Below are 12817 nucleotides of genomic sequence, written 5' to 3' on the forward strand. Positions count from 1 at the left end.
CATTACCAGAAACAGTAGCAGAAAACTTACAGGACAAGCACAAGTAGGGGGGCTGAGATCATGACGAGAGGAAGATATCACGGCAAAGAAAAGCAAAACCATAAACCTGAGCAAAACACGAGAACAAAAGGCTAAAAATGTGTTTATTAGATAAGAAAGGCAAAAGAATTAATCGGAAGGAAGAAATCCTAGACCAAACTTCCAAAACTGCTCACTGGTCTTGAGTGACTTGTTCTTGGGTCCCTTGCCTGGAAACATAAGGAATCTGATTTTCAGGGGTGTTGGGTACTTATCACAGCATTGGAAGACAGTAAGAGCTGCTCAGCATCTCTGAAAATGAGATCCTTTTAAGATACCTGCAGGGAGGCCCTTGAGGTGTCATAGGCAGAACAAATCAACAGCCAATTTTGAACGCAATGCCCTTCATCAATGAAAAGGAGTCACTGAAAAGAGACACGGTGTCAAGGGGGTAAAGTAATAGGGGAATGTAAAAGAAAATTAAAAGAGGAGAAGAAAAGCAGGGCAGATAAAGCAGGCTGAATCCTCAGATGGCATAAAATCACCCTGTCTCCAAGTCAGTGGAATAGCACTTAGAGCTCTGCTCTCAGTGCTACTGCAGAGACCCAGGGCTCAAATGGGGTCATCTCCTTTTAAAAATATTTTTGCAGCTTCTAACCCAGACAGAAACAGTAAAGCTAAGTCTCCTGGCTTGTCATGGAGTCTCAGATTCTTCCAAAGGCCCTGCCACAGTTTCCCTCACTCTGAAATGTGAAGCTTATCACCTTTTTCTTTCTCAAAATCCGACAGACATGGCCACAAAGATAGCTAAATTACAGGCAATGAGGATACTGTTCCCAGACACCTCCTTCTGTCCTCTCAGCTAGCTTAATTTAACAAACTGCTTAGTTCTTCTGCTTCCTTGGCTTCCAATGCATTCTCAAAAGGAATCTGTCCTTAGAAACAACAGGATTGGCAGGAGCAATACAGCAGGGGCAAGACAAAAACATTAGCTTTTGCCTCACTGACCTCTGCCCATGCCCTCAGTCCCTGCCTGTGACATGCAACCTGCTGGTAAACTGAGGACATGTTTGCATGACGTATCGATTTCATCTCCTGGTCTTCCATTTCTGTAACTACCCAGTTCACATACCTTCTCTCCTTCCAGCCTGGTTATTGCTGGTTCTCACTACACTGTTTCTAATTTAAACTTCTCATGTGGCAAGTACCTACCTGACTGGTGTGTCCATAAACTACTTGTGTTGTTCTTTTACTAAAGCAAGTGGTGGGATCACATTGGAGTCTATGTTCAAGCAGGCTCACACAAATACTCCAGCTCCTACATCTTGTCACTCTGCTTCCAGCTAGAATCTGTCAGGAATTTTCTGATAAAATTTTGGTTTTGCATAAAAACACTGATTCATCAAATTTGTCTGGTGAAAACATCTTGGGTTTGACAAAGATTCTTCAAATTACAGGGCTTTACATGGATTTCCTGGTAAGCTGCTGGAGGGCCATGCCTCCATATCCCACATCTCTGGTGCAGTCATGCCATACAAGTAGTCCCTCGGAGAGGGGCCATCAGGTTTTCCACCCAGCTCCTTGTTCTGCCCAACCCCTAAAGCAGCAATGCTGGGAGTTGGCTAGCTCAAGAGGTGTGGAGCACCTGTGCCAAGGCAGTCGGCTCTGCAGAGCAGCCCTGGAGTCACAGACATCGTCGGCTGCAGTGTGGAAATGCACAAGGCTCTCAGCTGATTTAACAACAGCTGGCATTCATTCTGAAGAGCATGCTTGGTTTCAGAAGTGTTATATATTGGCATTTCTTACTGAATTTCGTCTCTACAGGAACTGCTGGGAAAAAAAGGGCCCACTTCCAGATAAAAATAACAACGTATTTTGAAATCATAGAATCATTTAGTTTGGAAAGGACCCTTAAGATCATCAAGTCCAACCATTAACCTAACATTGTCAAGTCCACCACTAAACCATGTCCCTAAGCACCACATCTACACATCTTTTAAATATCTCCAGGGATGGCAACTCACCCATTTCCCTGGGCAGCCTGTTCCAATGCTTGACAACCCTTTCAGTGAAGAATTTTTTCCTAATATCCAATCTAAACTTCCCCTGGCACAACTTGAGGCCATTTCCTCTTGTCTTATCACTTGTCACTTGAGAGAATAGATCAACCCCCACCTCGCTACAACCTCCTTTCAGGTAGTTGTAGAAGGCGATAAGGTCTCCCCTCAGCCTCCTTTTCTCCAGGCTAAACAACCCCAGTTCCCTCAGCCGCTCATCACAAGACTTGTGCTCTAGACCCTTCACCAACTGGAGTTCAAACGGAGTCTTCCAAAAAATGGACACCCCAAATTTCAGCCATTTCTAATCTCAACACTTCCCTAAATGAGCTACACTGTCCTCCGCTTTTATCCAAACAGCAGATGCACCATTCCAATTCTTAATTACACATGAAGAAAGCAAACAACAGGGAGGAAAAACATAGGGAAAAAGAGGAAGGAATGAGGTCAGACAAAAAACTGAGAAATAGAAGCTTGTATAGAGATGAAATGCCTTGCTAGTTAATTATGAGGATAGAAACAAAGAGAAAAGTAAAGGGTAAACAGGAAAAGTAAGGGTGGTGTGAAGTTACAGGACTTTAAGCTCAGTCTCCTGTGGGCGTTTTAGGAAAAAACATCTCACAGATACTCTTTGGAGAATCAGTATGCTCTGAGCACTGCAGCTGCACAGTCAGCTGTTTACTCTAGTTTTCATGATTTCTCATGTGTTTAACACTAACCTTTGGTATTTTCTGCCCAAACCAGAGTCCTCTGGAACCTCTGAGATCCCAAGATCTCTGGAGTAGTTGTGCACCTTACGTACCACTACTAGATCTTGATCATGCCCAGAGGCAGAAATCTGCCTGCAAGCCATTTGGGATCCTTGACTCCCTCTCTGGGGGCCATGACTCCCATGGAGAAGCCACCAGGGAGGTGGTGAAAAACAGGCTAAATATATGAGGTGTAAATGGATATTCTAAGACTGTGCTGAAAGCTGTTCCCCTGATTCAGGGCAGGGAAGGATATCTTTAAATCTGAGTTCCCCAAATGCCTACGAGCAGTTGGAGCTCTGTGTCTATTTACATTCTTCTTTTACAGCTTGCTTCTCTGTCTCTTTCGTGCTACCCAGGAATACGCCACAGGGATGGGGTTCCACCTTAGAGTCTATCCCTGTTCATTTTGCTCTTTCTTTCCATCTCTTGATCCTGCATATATCCGATATTTTGCAAAGCCATGCCCTCGCCTTTGTAGCATGGCATACAAAGCCCAGACAGGAGCTGGGAGAGGAAGGGTTAACTTGCTGTGGAAGAAGTGCACCTGTTCCCTGCCTGAAGAGGCTGTATTAATTGCTATCTGGACAAAGCAGCTCTCATCTGGACGCAAAAGGCAAGTGTCCTAGGGCTTTACTATGACTTCTAAGCCTAAAGTAAGTGCTCTAGGAAAGCAGCTCTCTTCTTAACCTGTGAAGTCTTCAGGTAAGATGCTATTTTTGTTGCTGTGATTCAAGAGGGCCTGGCAGGCTTGTAATGGCTGGTGGCTACCTGGAATTTCATTCCCTTTTGGTGTTGTCACCCTTTGTAGCTTTAAAGTGAGTCTTGAGATATTTAGTATCTGTCTGAAGTCAGTGTTAGACTTTTGATGGTGGGTTTTATTTCCTTTCTGTGCTTTCTTTTTATTTTGTTTTTTAAACAAATCTTACTTCATAAGTCAGAAAGGCTACATAAAACTTGAATGTGCAGCCTCTGAGGAGTTAAACACCAGAAAGCATAAGACTTGTCTCTACCTTACCTTCCTCAGACTGCATCACAGAGACTGCAGCTAAACAAAAACCGTTGTGGGCAGATCAGGTAGGTGACTGGGAAGAGAGATGATTTCTCCCGTCTGTCAGGATGCTGTTTAAGTGTTCTGTTTCCAAGCCGTTGCTTTAAAACCAAATTATTATCTCTTGGGCTGCACCCCAATGAAAGCTTGGAAGGAAAAAGCCAGCAAGAAGAAAAGGTCTTCTGAGTGAGTGAAAAGTTGGGTGGTACAGAAGAGGAAGAGGCTAACAGAGAGGGAGGGATGCTGAAGGGCCTGTTGAGGTAAGTGTTGCCAGCAGTATGTGAGTTATGTGTGGAGGAGCAGCAGAGGACAAGGGCAAGCATAGATGCAAAAGGAGGAGTGGAAACAGCATAAGCCTGTCACTGCCTTGCTCTGTCTAGCTGGGCCGCATGCTCCAGAGGTGAAGATTTGACAGTCCAGACCTATCTTAAATGCATAGAAAGCTGTGCTTGGCCCAGCAGTAACCCATGCTGTCAATTGAAACATTATCCCCCTCTCCTTGGAGAGAAAACAACTGACTGAATTTTATTCAGTTGTCTTTAACATTGCTCCTAACAAAAGGTATCCTCCAGCCAGCTGCCTGCAGCTTCCATGTGGGTATCTGTGAATGAACTGTCCGGCCACAGCAATTCCAGCTCTGTGATGAACTTCAGAGAGGTCTGTGCCACACTTCCTGGCTAGCACAAGCTGTCTAGTCAGCTCAGAAGTTAGCTCTACCCTTCTGGCTTCCTAGAAAGTTGGACTGTGCTGCAAAGGGGCGGCCTGACTTGTGCTGCCTTGGTCTTTACAGCTATGGATCCCAAAGAGCCAAGCCTCTTTCTCTTAAAAACTGGTGTCATAGAGGGTACAAGAGCTGAGGTTCAAAAATTGAAAGTCTATGTAAGCTACCCAGATTGCACATCACAGGGCCAACGGAGTCCAAACTTTCCTCAAATTGCCTTAATGCTGTATCTTCCCTTAGGACAAGTGCCTGGGGCTTTATCTTCATTCAGTGTTGTTGCCCGTCTTAAGCATCAGTGCCCACTAGTTTAGCACTGATGACAGCTGTCCTGAAATAGAGATGCCTGGCTGCTGAGAGCTGTGTTACAGCAAACAAGTCTAACCCCTTTTTCTTCTTCTCCCGCCCCCTGCAAAAGCAAACCCCCAGCCCAGACAGCATATGGAAAACAGTGGTGCTCCCTGCTCTCCAGCAGTCAGTTTTAATTAAACAAATATCCAGTGTGGCCTGTTCCCATAGATAAAGAGCAGCTCTGTGTTTTTCTGCACGAATGATTTTAGACTACATGAAATGCCAAAACAAGACAGAATGGAAATTGCTCTCACTATGAGTACACAGAGTGTGCTTTTCTTTGATGTGCTGCATCACCCCTGCATCCCACCATGGCTGCTGCCCTGGTCAGTTATGTAGGATAGCTGGCATGGCCCCTACTGCAAGAACAATTACGATCACTGGGTCCTCCAACTGCCTGTACTTGCTTAACCTCTGTAGCCTGGTACTTGGGTATTACTGGCCTGCATATTCAGTAGCCTTGCTCTTGGCTTAAGTGCACATCAGTTCTTAGAAATCTGACCATGCTAAAAGGCAAACGGTGATCCCTCAAGCAGTGTTCTATCAGTAAATAACTAGTCCAACTCACGTAGCATTTCTGGTTTCTCTTTAAAACTCCACCTTTTGAAGAAATGCTAGTGGCTTCGACCAAAAGTCATTATTTGTAGTGCTGGATGTCTCAGCTTTCCTGGAGTCTTTTGTTATTTGTCTCTATCTTGCATTTTTTCGGATAGCTGCCAACAGAACAGATGGAGTTACAGAAAATCACGGCCTAGAAGTGGAAGATTAAAGGCAGAAAGAGTCAAAGGAGAACTCAATTAATCTCAGATGAAGTTTTACTGGCTGTTATCTTTCCTAAGATGAGGACTGGAGAACCACAAACAGGTTCTATTTAGCAACGCTAAGTTTACGAAAGGCCAGTTGCACAGTCTTCTGACTCACCCAAAATGTATAGCTCAATGCTACCTCTACCTACCAATGGAAGGTGACACAACCTAGCTAATGTTAGCTGCAGGTCTTACTCTTTCTATCATCTCCCTCCTGAGCTAGATCTATTTTTGACTCCAGTCAACCTGGAACTGACAGTTGAAGTGAGATCTGAAAGAGACAGTGTTTCCAAAAGTGTACCTTCTAGCAACTAGCTGATTCTTCCCCAGTACTTCACTCTTCACTCCAAAATACCCTTGCTGAAACTTTCTAGCTGTCTTAATTACTCAACTCAATTCTAGGTCATTAGCTGGTGCTTTGGAGGGACAACAAGCATGGTCAGAGTTTATGTTGTAGGGAAACCATACATGACTAAAAATAAATTCAAGTTATTTTCTGAAATTTAAGTTCTTTAACTCCTTGTAAGTTTGATGGCCTCCTCACTGTTATGGGATACTGTTGATGGCAAGAATTTGACAAGATTCAGAGAGGAACTGGAGATTTTAGAGACCATCCTATGAGAATACTTAATGCAGACCCTTCCCAAAGCCAATGTATAGCACTCAAACTTTTCAGCGTTAGAAGGCGGCTTTTATGGATGTCCCATGGCTATCTACTGTGCTTCTCCTTGCTCTTCCATCTTGAACATCTGATGTTGGCTGTCTCTGAAAAACAGCTACACAAAACAGATTCACAAATCTGACTGTCTCAGAAATCCTGTGTTAAGGGGCAAGGGATTTAGTAGCCAAGATACTGATATATGAGAGTGAAACAAGTCTGAGACTGTCATTTTATTTTACGTTACCAGTAACTACAAAAATCCCAACCTGAGTGTCCTTGGGATGCCTCTTTGGAATGGACTGATGTGGTAAACTTCTCTAAATTGTCAAAAACTTCTGTATTCAGTCAAAAAATGCCCCAATATTAATCCCCAAAGAGGAGAATGAGACTGAAGCAGTCTGGAGTCAGATTTGCACGGAAGATTGCTGAGGATGAAACTACAACAAAGGAAGCAGAGAGAAGAATTGAGCAAAAGATGATAGGAAGATGATTTGGAATTTGTGTGTGTTGACCCAGCAAGCTCTTACCAACACTTTTAGGCTACTTTGATTTTATTTTCCCTTCCCTAACTTCTTAGTCTCTGCCTCTTCCAATACTCCACATATGATAGTTTTATGGCTATAGATTTACTTTGCTTTCCAAGTCATCACTGCGTCGACTTCCTCATCAAAAACATCCTCTCAAGTGACAGTGTCTATCCTTAGTCCTTTAGCTATCTGGAAGGTCAGTGCGATATTTGTAAAGGGTTTGCACATGCCACTATAGTCTATGCAAAACCACTTTATATCTGTTCCACATACTTGTCATCGACTCTCTGGTCTGTTGCCTACAGAGGTAGATGTTCATTACGTATCTGTGTGCAGAGTGCCAGTTACATCATCCACATCTAGGATTTTCTTAACTTACTTCAGATCAGGGACTGTCTAGCTCTGCCTGTAACCTTTCACAGGCTTAGATATCTAATTAATTGTATGAAAAAAATGAAGATGTGCCTAGATGATGTCTAGATGCCAGGACGTAACTACTGCCTACAAAAACAAATTGCTGAAGAAACACCCTGGCAGTGTCAGCATGATGGATGAATGTATAACATACACATACATGCCCAGCCTTGCCAGGATTCATGGTAGCTCTTCTTTCAGTCCACTTGAGTGCCTATCATTCCACAACTCGCTCTTTACCATTCTGAAAGCGGTTCTTCCTTCTTCCCTCCTCCGCCCCCCAAAGTCGTGCTGGGAGGGGTGAAGAGGGGAGAACTTAACAGGTGCACCAATCTTCTCTGCTCGCCTGCCAAAAATGAAAAATCAGATATGTTTTGTAGTCTGGAACTTGGCCTGGAACACCTCATGAGTGTTTGAGAGAATGTCTTCTTCCATGATGTTTCCCTGGCAATTTGATGATCAAAAGATCAAAAACCTACTAAGTACCTGCTTAATCATCATATTGTTTCTTGGTACAAACACATTTTAAGTCATACATCCTTTGTACAGCACTACTATAAATTTATTTTTCTAGTAGAAGGGATGGCATGAAAAAGGGATTCCCACTGACAGAGTATTTCCAGTTTCTCACCAGAATATGTTCATTTTAGAGACCCTATACAATATCTTAAAATAAATTCACCTCAATAGTATAAAATACCATACGCATACACTACTGTTTGGAAAGCAGAAATTCAATGTGACATGCTGACGCAAGTGTGTGTCTTTGAGCTATTGTGGGTTCTTCAGAACAGCACAGCTTGGAAGGATAAGCACAAGGCACCGTGCTGAGGAAATGGAATTTCCTGTGTTGGAGGAAGAAGATCCAAGCCAATGCTGCTGTGATCTGATCTTTTTTTGGTTAACTAGTTGGGTGACTACAACAGATATGTCAAATATGCCATTCATTTATCACCATCTGCTTCTAGGGATGGAGATATTAATGCCATATCTTCCTGAACAGTTGGTTTCTCAGCTTCCTTTACTCCTTTTATGTGGTAGTCAGTTCTCCTGTACATCCTCACTCTTACCTTGAAGAAATTCTTGTGGAAAAAGTGTAGGCATGACTGGCAGATGAGTGCATGGATTTCAGAAAGAATTTGGGGTGTTTTGCACCAACTTCAGCCTGAAGAACATGACCCATGGACAAATGTGTGTGGATGTGTACTAAAGAGGGTCTGAGCATGAAGGGATAGTTTGAGCTGGCATTCATGGGCTTAAGGTCAGACTCAGCAAAGTGTCTGGCAGATGGTGAAAATGAGCCGTGGCCTCTTGTGTTCTGGCTCAGTGGGTTCTGCTCCTTTGCTGTAGACCTAGACACTCTGTTTTCTCTTGTTGGTGACAGGCTATTTGACAGAAATTTCCTTACTTGCAGATCTAGGCTCTAGACATCACTGGCAAGAGAGAGGAAGACCAGAAAGATGTCACCTGTGGATTCACTGTATTCAGTGAAAATTCCTGCTGACAACTCCATTTTGTTGCCCAGAAACACTTGAAGGAAATCTAATTCATTTGTCAAGCCTACACTGAGTGGTTGGGCTAACTGTCAGATTTCGCCCTACGTGCTGGAAACAGGCAAGAGCAGAAAAAGGAATGGAAGGAGCAGCTGGTATTCATGCACGCCCCAGGGATCAACTGGAGGGGGAGAGTCCACAATGACTTCTGGATCAAGTCTGCCAGATAATCTCCTTGTGACAGCCAGAAGCAAAGTCTGGGTCCAACTTCCAGCACTTTTCATGCTAGGTGGTGCATTACTCTTTGTACAGTTTTGTGGCTCTTGGTGCTTCAGCTACAGTGGGATAAAATAACTTAACTTGAGGTGAACTAAGTGTGATACACTCACTTTCAATTATCTGTGGACTAACTTCATTATAACCAGAGTCAGTCTAGGTGTCAGAAATTGTCCACGGGAGGAAACTTAAGATCAAGTATCTGCTATACAAAGGAAGTCTGATCCTTAAAGCAGTAAACAGCAGCTTGAAGAGATTTGGAAATAGTATTCAACTCAGACGGAACAAAACTTTCAGATTTGGAACACGTGGATGGCCTGCGAGAAGCTAGCATTGCTGAAAGCTCTCTGTAGAGGGGTACTTGTATCTCTGATCTAGCTATGTTGTTGTCTTATTGAATTACTAGTTGAGGAAATACTCTTTAGGTTTATGGAGGTTGCTTCTCATACTCTCATATTGGCCCAGTGGAAGTGATTCGCTCAGAAGCTTCTCTTCTTGTAATTAACTCTTTTCCTAAGGCACAGTAGGAACAGGGATGAGGGAAATGATTCTACCTGCTATGCAATTCCCAGGAAGAAACTTCTTGGGTGGAAGAGTTTATTATCAGAGGTTGGCGGAGCTGCCTCTCCTGAAATGTCTTTGAATCACGTGTGAGTGGGGAGTCCATTCACCCCATTTAAATTGGATTTCTCTCTTCCAGAAGAACATTGGCTGCAGAGATCATGGCTGTCTGCTAATTGGATTTGCGCTTTGTAAGCACTGAGAGGAAGAAGGCAAAGCGGCCATGATGGGAGCAAATGCTGTGCGTTGGACTATGCAATACCCCAATGCGCACCACCAGTCTTGTTTAGATCCTCTGTCACCGGTGAAAACAGTGGATGACTTCTTGTGATAGACAAGTCACAACATCACTTGCTGACTTGCTATCAGATACTCAGGAAAAACAGCTACTGTATCAGAGAGCAATCTGATATTCTAAATATACGTGCACAGCTAATCGCGTGGAGATCCTCTAGTGACACATGCAAAACACATTGGGAGTGAGCAGAGGTTTAGTTAGTTGTAACCAAAACTATACTTCGGATATCACAACTAGGAAGCTTCTATGTAAATCTGAAGCATGTGTGAGGGGGAGTTTATGTAAATTCCTGAAATAATTTCAATTAAATAATTACCATAAACAGAAGTTGTATTAATTTCTTAGTGGAAAGATGGTATATTCATAGAAAACTACTTTTCCAAGACAACATGTGACCTTTTCCAAGACAGCATCCCTCACTTCCAACTATCTTCAATATCTTCATTTCTTTTAAAGGTTATATATGTAATGGAATAATTACATGTCTGCAAATGGATGCTGGTAGCGACCTTTCTGTAGCTTTAAAACATCTTTTCATACCTCTTGTTTTGTACTATACAAAGACCCTTTCTTCTTTGCTCAAATAATAGATTTATAAGTACATAAAATGGAAATAGCTAGCAAAAGCTCACTTTTAATTACACTGATGAGCATTGTCCAAATCCCCTCCGGTTCTTCATATAATAATTATAGTTTGTCAGCCTAATACCAGTGAGTACATGGTCCTCCTAAAGAGATCAAGAAATAGCACTCTGCCTGAATGCTCTGCTAGCACAGTAAACACCTTTTTTCTTCTCTCCTATTTTGGGCTGATATGTATGAACACCATAAAAAACCTAAGGCTTGTGTTAGTGGAATTGGCAACCCTTTTCACAATTACCGGAACTGTGAGATATAAATGGAATTTAGGTCTCTTCCTCAGTAAGAATAAATTATTTTTACTTTTTGAATAAGTATCAGGATTGGACTCAGTGAAAGGATTTTTGTTATGACTGAGTATTAGACCTGGTTTTAATCAGGCTTAGACTTCTTACTGGCTTCTCACTCGTGTTTAACCCCTTAGTACAGGAAGAAAGCCCTGGAAATTTCTAGATGCTAAAATCAAACTGTCCCTCAGCAGTGAAGAATGACAAAGCTAAATGAAGGAGTGCTGTTTAATAATTCAGAATCCCATAAACATGCAAATTAGCTGCATACACAGAAATGGCTCACCACTGAACTCTTCATGCACCTTAGCAACACTGTCTTCTGTAGACTTGTCCCTGCATGGAAATGCACGGCCAGATTTGCTGCTTGTATCACAGCAGTTCTGTGCCCTTGCTGGCAGCTCTGTATTCAATGCTGGATACCAGAGTAGCACGACAGTGAATTGCCCACCTATTACAGACAAGTTTAAAAGCTTGTTACTACCACATTGGGCTGACGCACTAAATTTAAGTAGTGGTTTTATTCTATGCACTCACCAATGATTACCAAGATTATTCTGTGGGTTAAGTCCTGCTGGCTAGTACTGAGCTGCTCAGACTTTACTGTATGTTGGAGCTTGACACAAAATGGTATAACAAAAGGAGTGCAGTTGAATGTGGTGAAAAAGATCATGACTTGGCTTGGCTTGCAGAAGGCTGCTTCAGGCCCTTGGCTATGGAAACCCAGTTACTACCAAACCTGCAGGCATCGGGGGCTGTTGCATCAGTGACACCTACAATTGAAAGTGGAGTGGTTTCCTAGCTGGTAAGGACAACAAGGAGAATTAGGAATGCAGAACCAGACATAGGCTGCTTGGTGTCACACACAAGACTAAAGCCTGCTGTTCCCTGCTGCTTCAAAGCTGAGCTGCTTCTGCTGTGAGAGGGGAAGAGCAGAAGAAACGGGCAGGACCAGTTGCAGATCTGATACCTCAGGTGACAGATAGGAATAGTCACCATTGATTTAGGAGAAATTTAATTTCCCTATTTCCCTTTCACACATACCCATGTGCTTCCACCAGGGCGTTGACACATGAAAAGTAGGCAGTGTTCAAGACTGCTTGTGGACAAAGCAGCTGATTGACACAAAGACCAGATGAATTTGCATATGTAATTGCCCTGGAAGGAAAGTATCATTTGACACTAATGCAAGTGGGGAGAGGAAGCAACTTGTACGCTCAGCACTTGACTGTCACGGATACTTGGGTTTGGGTCAAGAGGAGATTTCACAGTTTCTTGAGGCTTCATAAACTCCTGACCTTGCTAAGGTAGCAGTAGAGCATGTGGAATTAGTGAGGTAACCTAAGATTTGGAAAAGCTATGGAAGTTGTTCCCTTCTTAACTGCTCAATAATTCCTGGGATTTAAAACCAGTAGGACAATGTACTGTCAAGTCAATTTATCAAGATGATGAGAGTTTAAGTTAGTCTTAGTCCCAAGAGTTGGATTATTTTATACTCCCTGTCGGGTGCAGCAGCACTGGGAAAAAATCACCACAAAAATGGAGACGGCATCACTTCCTAACCTGATGCCTTGCATATATTGATTGTTCATCCATACCCTATCTCAAAATTGACATACAAATGTCAGCTTACACTCTTATACCTGGCCAAAAAAACAGCTCTTCAGCCACTGTTGACTATATGAACCTAAATAGCCTGCATGTGCAACCAAATGTACAGCTCATTTTGAATTAAATGAGCTGCTTATATCTGTCTATGCTACTGGATCTCTCTGTAGTGCCTTATTGCAGCTAGTTTGTGCCTTGTGGGGAGCCTTAACTTGCTAAAGCATCTGACTTACAAATCCATTACTATTCTCTACTTAGTAAAGCTTTGAGCTTCCCACCATGTGCTGGAGTCCTTTGTTTCCT

The 12817-nt window shown here is 42.8% G+C and overlaps 1 protein-coding gene across 5 annotated transcripts in view; it reads right to left on the bottom strand.

Moving 5' to 3' along the window:
• IQSEC3 (IQ motif and Sec7 domain ArfGEF 3) overlaps window positions 1–12817 on the bottom strand; it is a 112679-nt gene that overhangs the window by 66799 nt on the left and 33063 nt on the right. The gene's annotated exons all lie outside the window — the stretch shown is intronic.

Source organism: Chroicocephalus ridibundus, chromosome 1 (assembly GCF_963924245.1).
Source record: "Chroicocephalus ridibundus chromosome 1, bChrRid1.1, whole genome shotgun sequence".
NCBI lineage: Eukaryota > Metazoa > Chordata > Aves > Charadriiformes > Laridae > Chroicocephalus > Chroicocephalus ridibundus.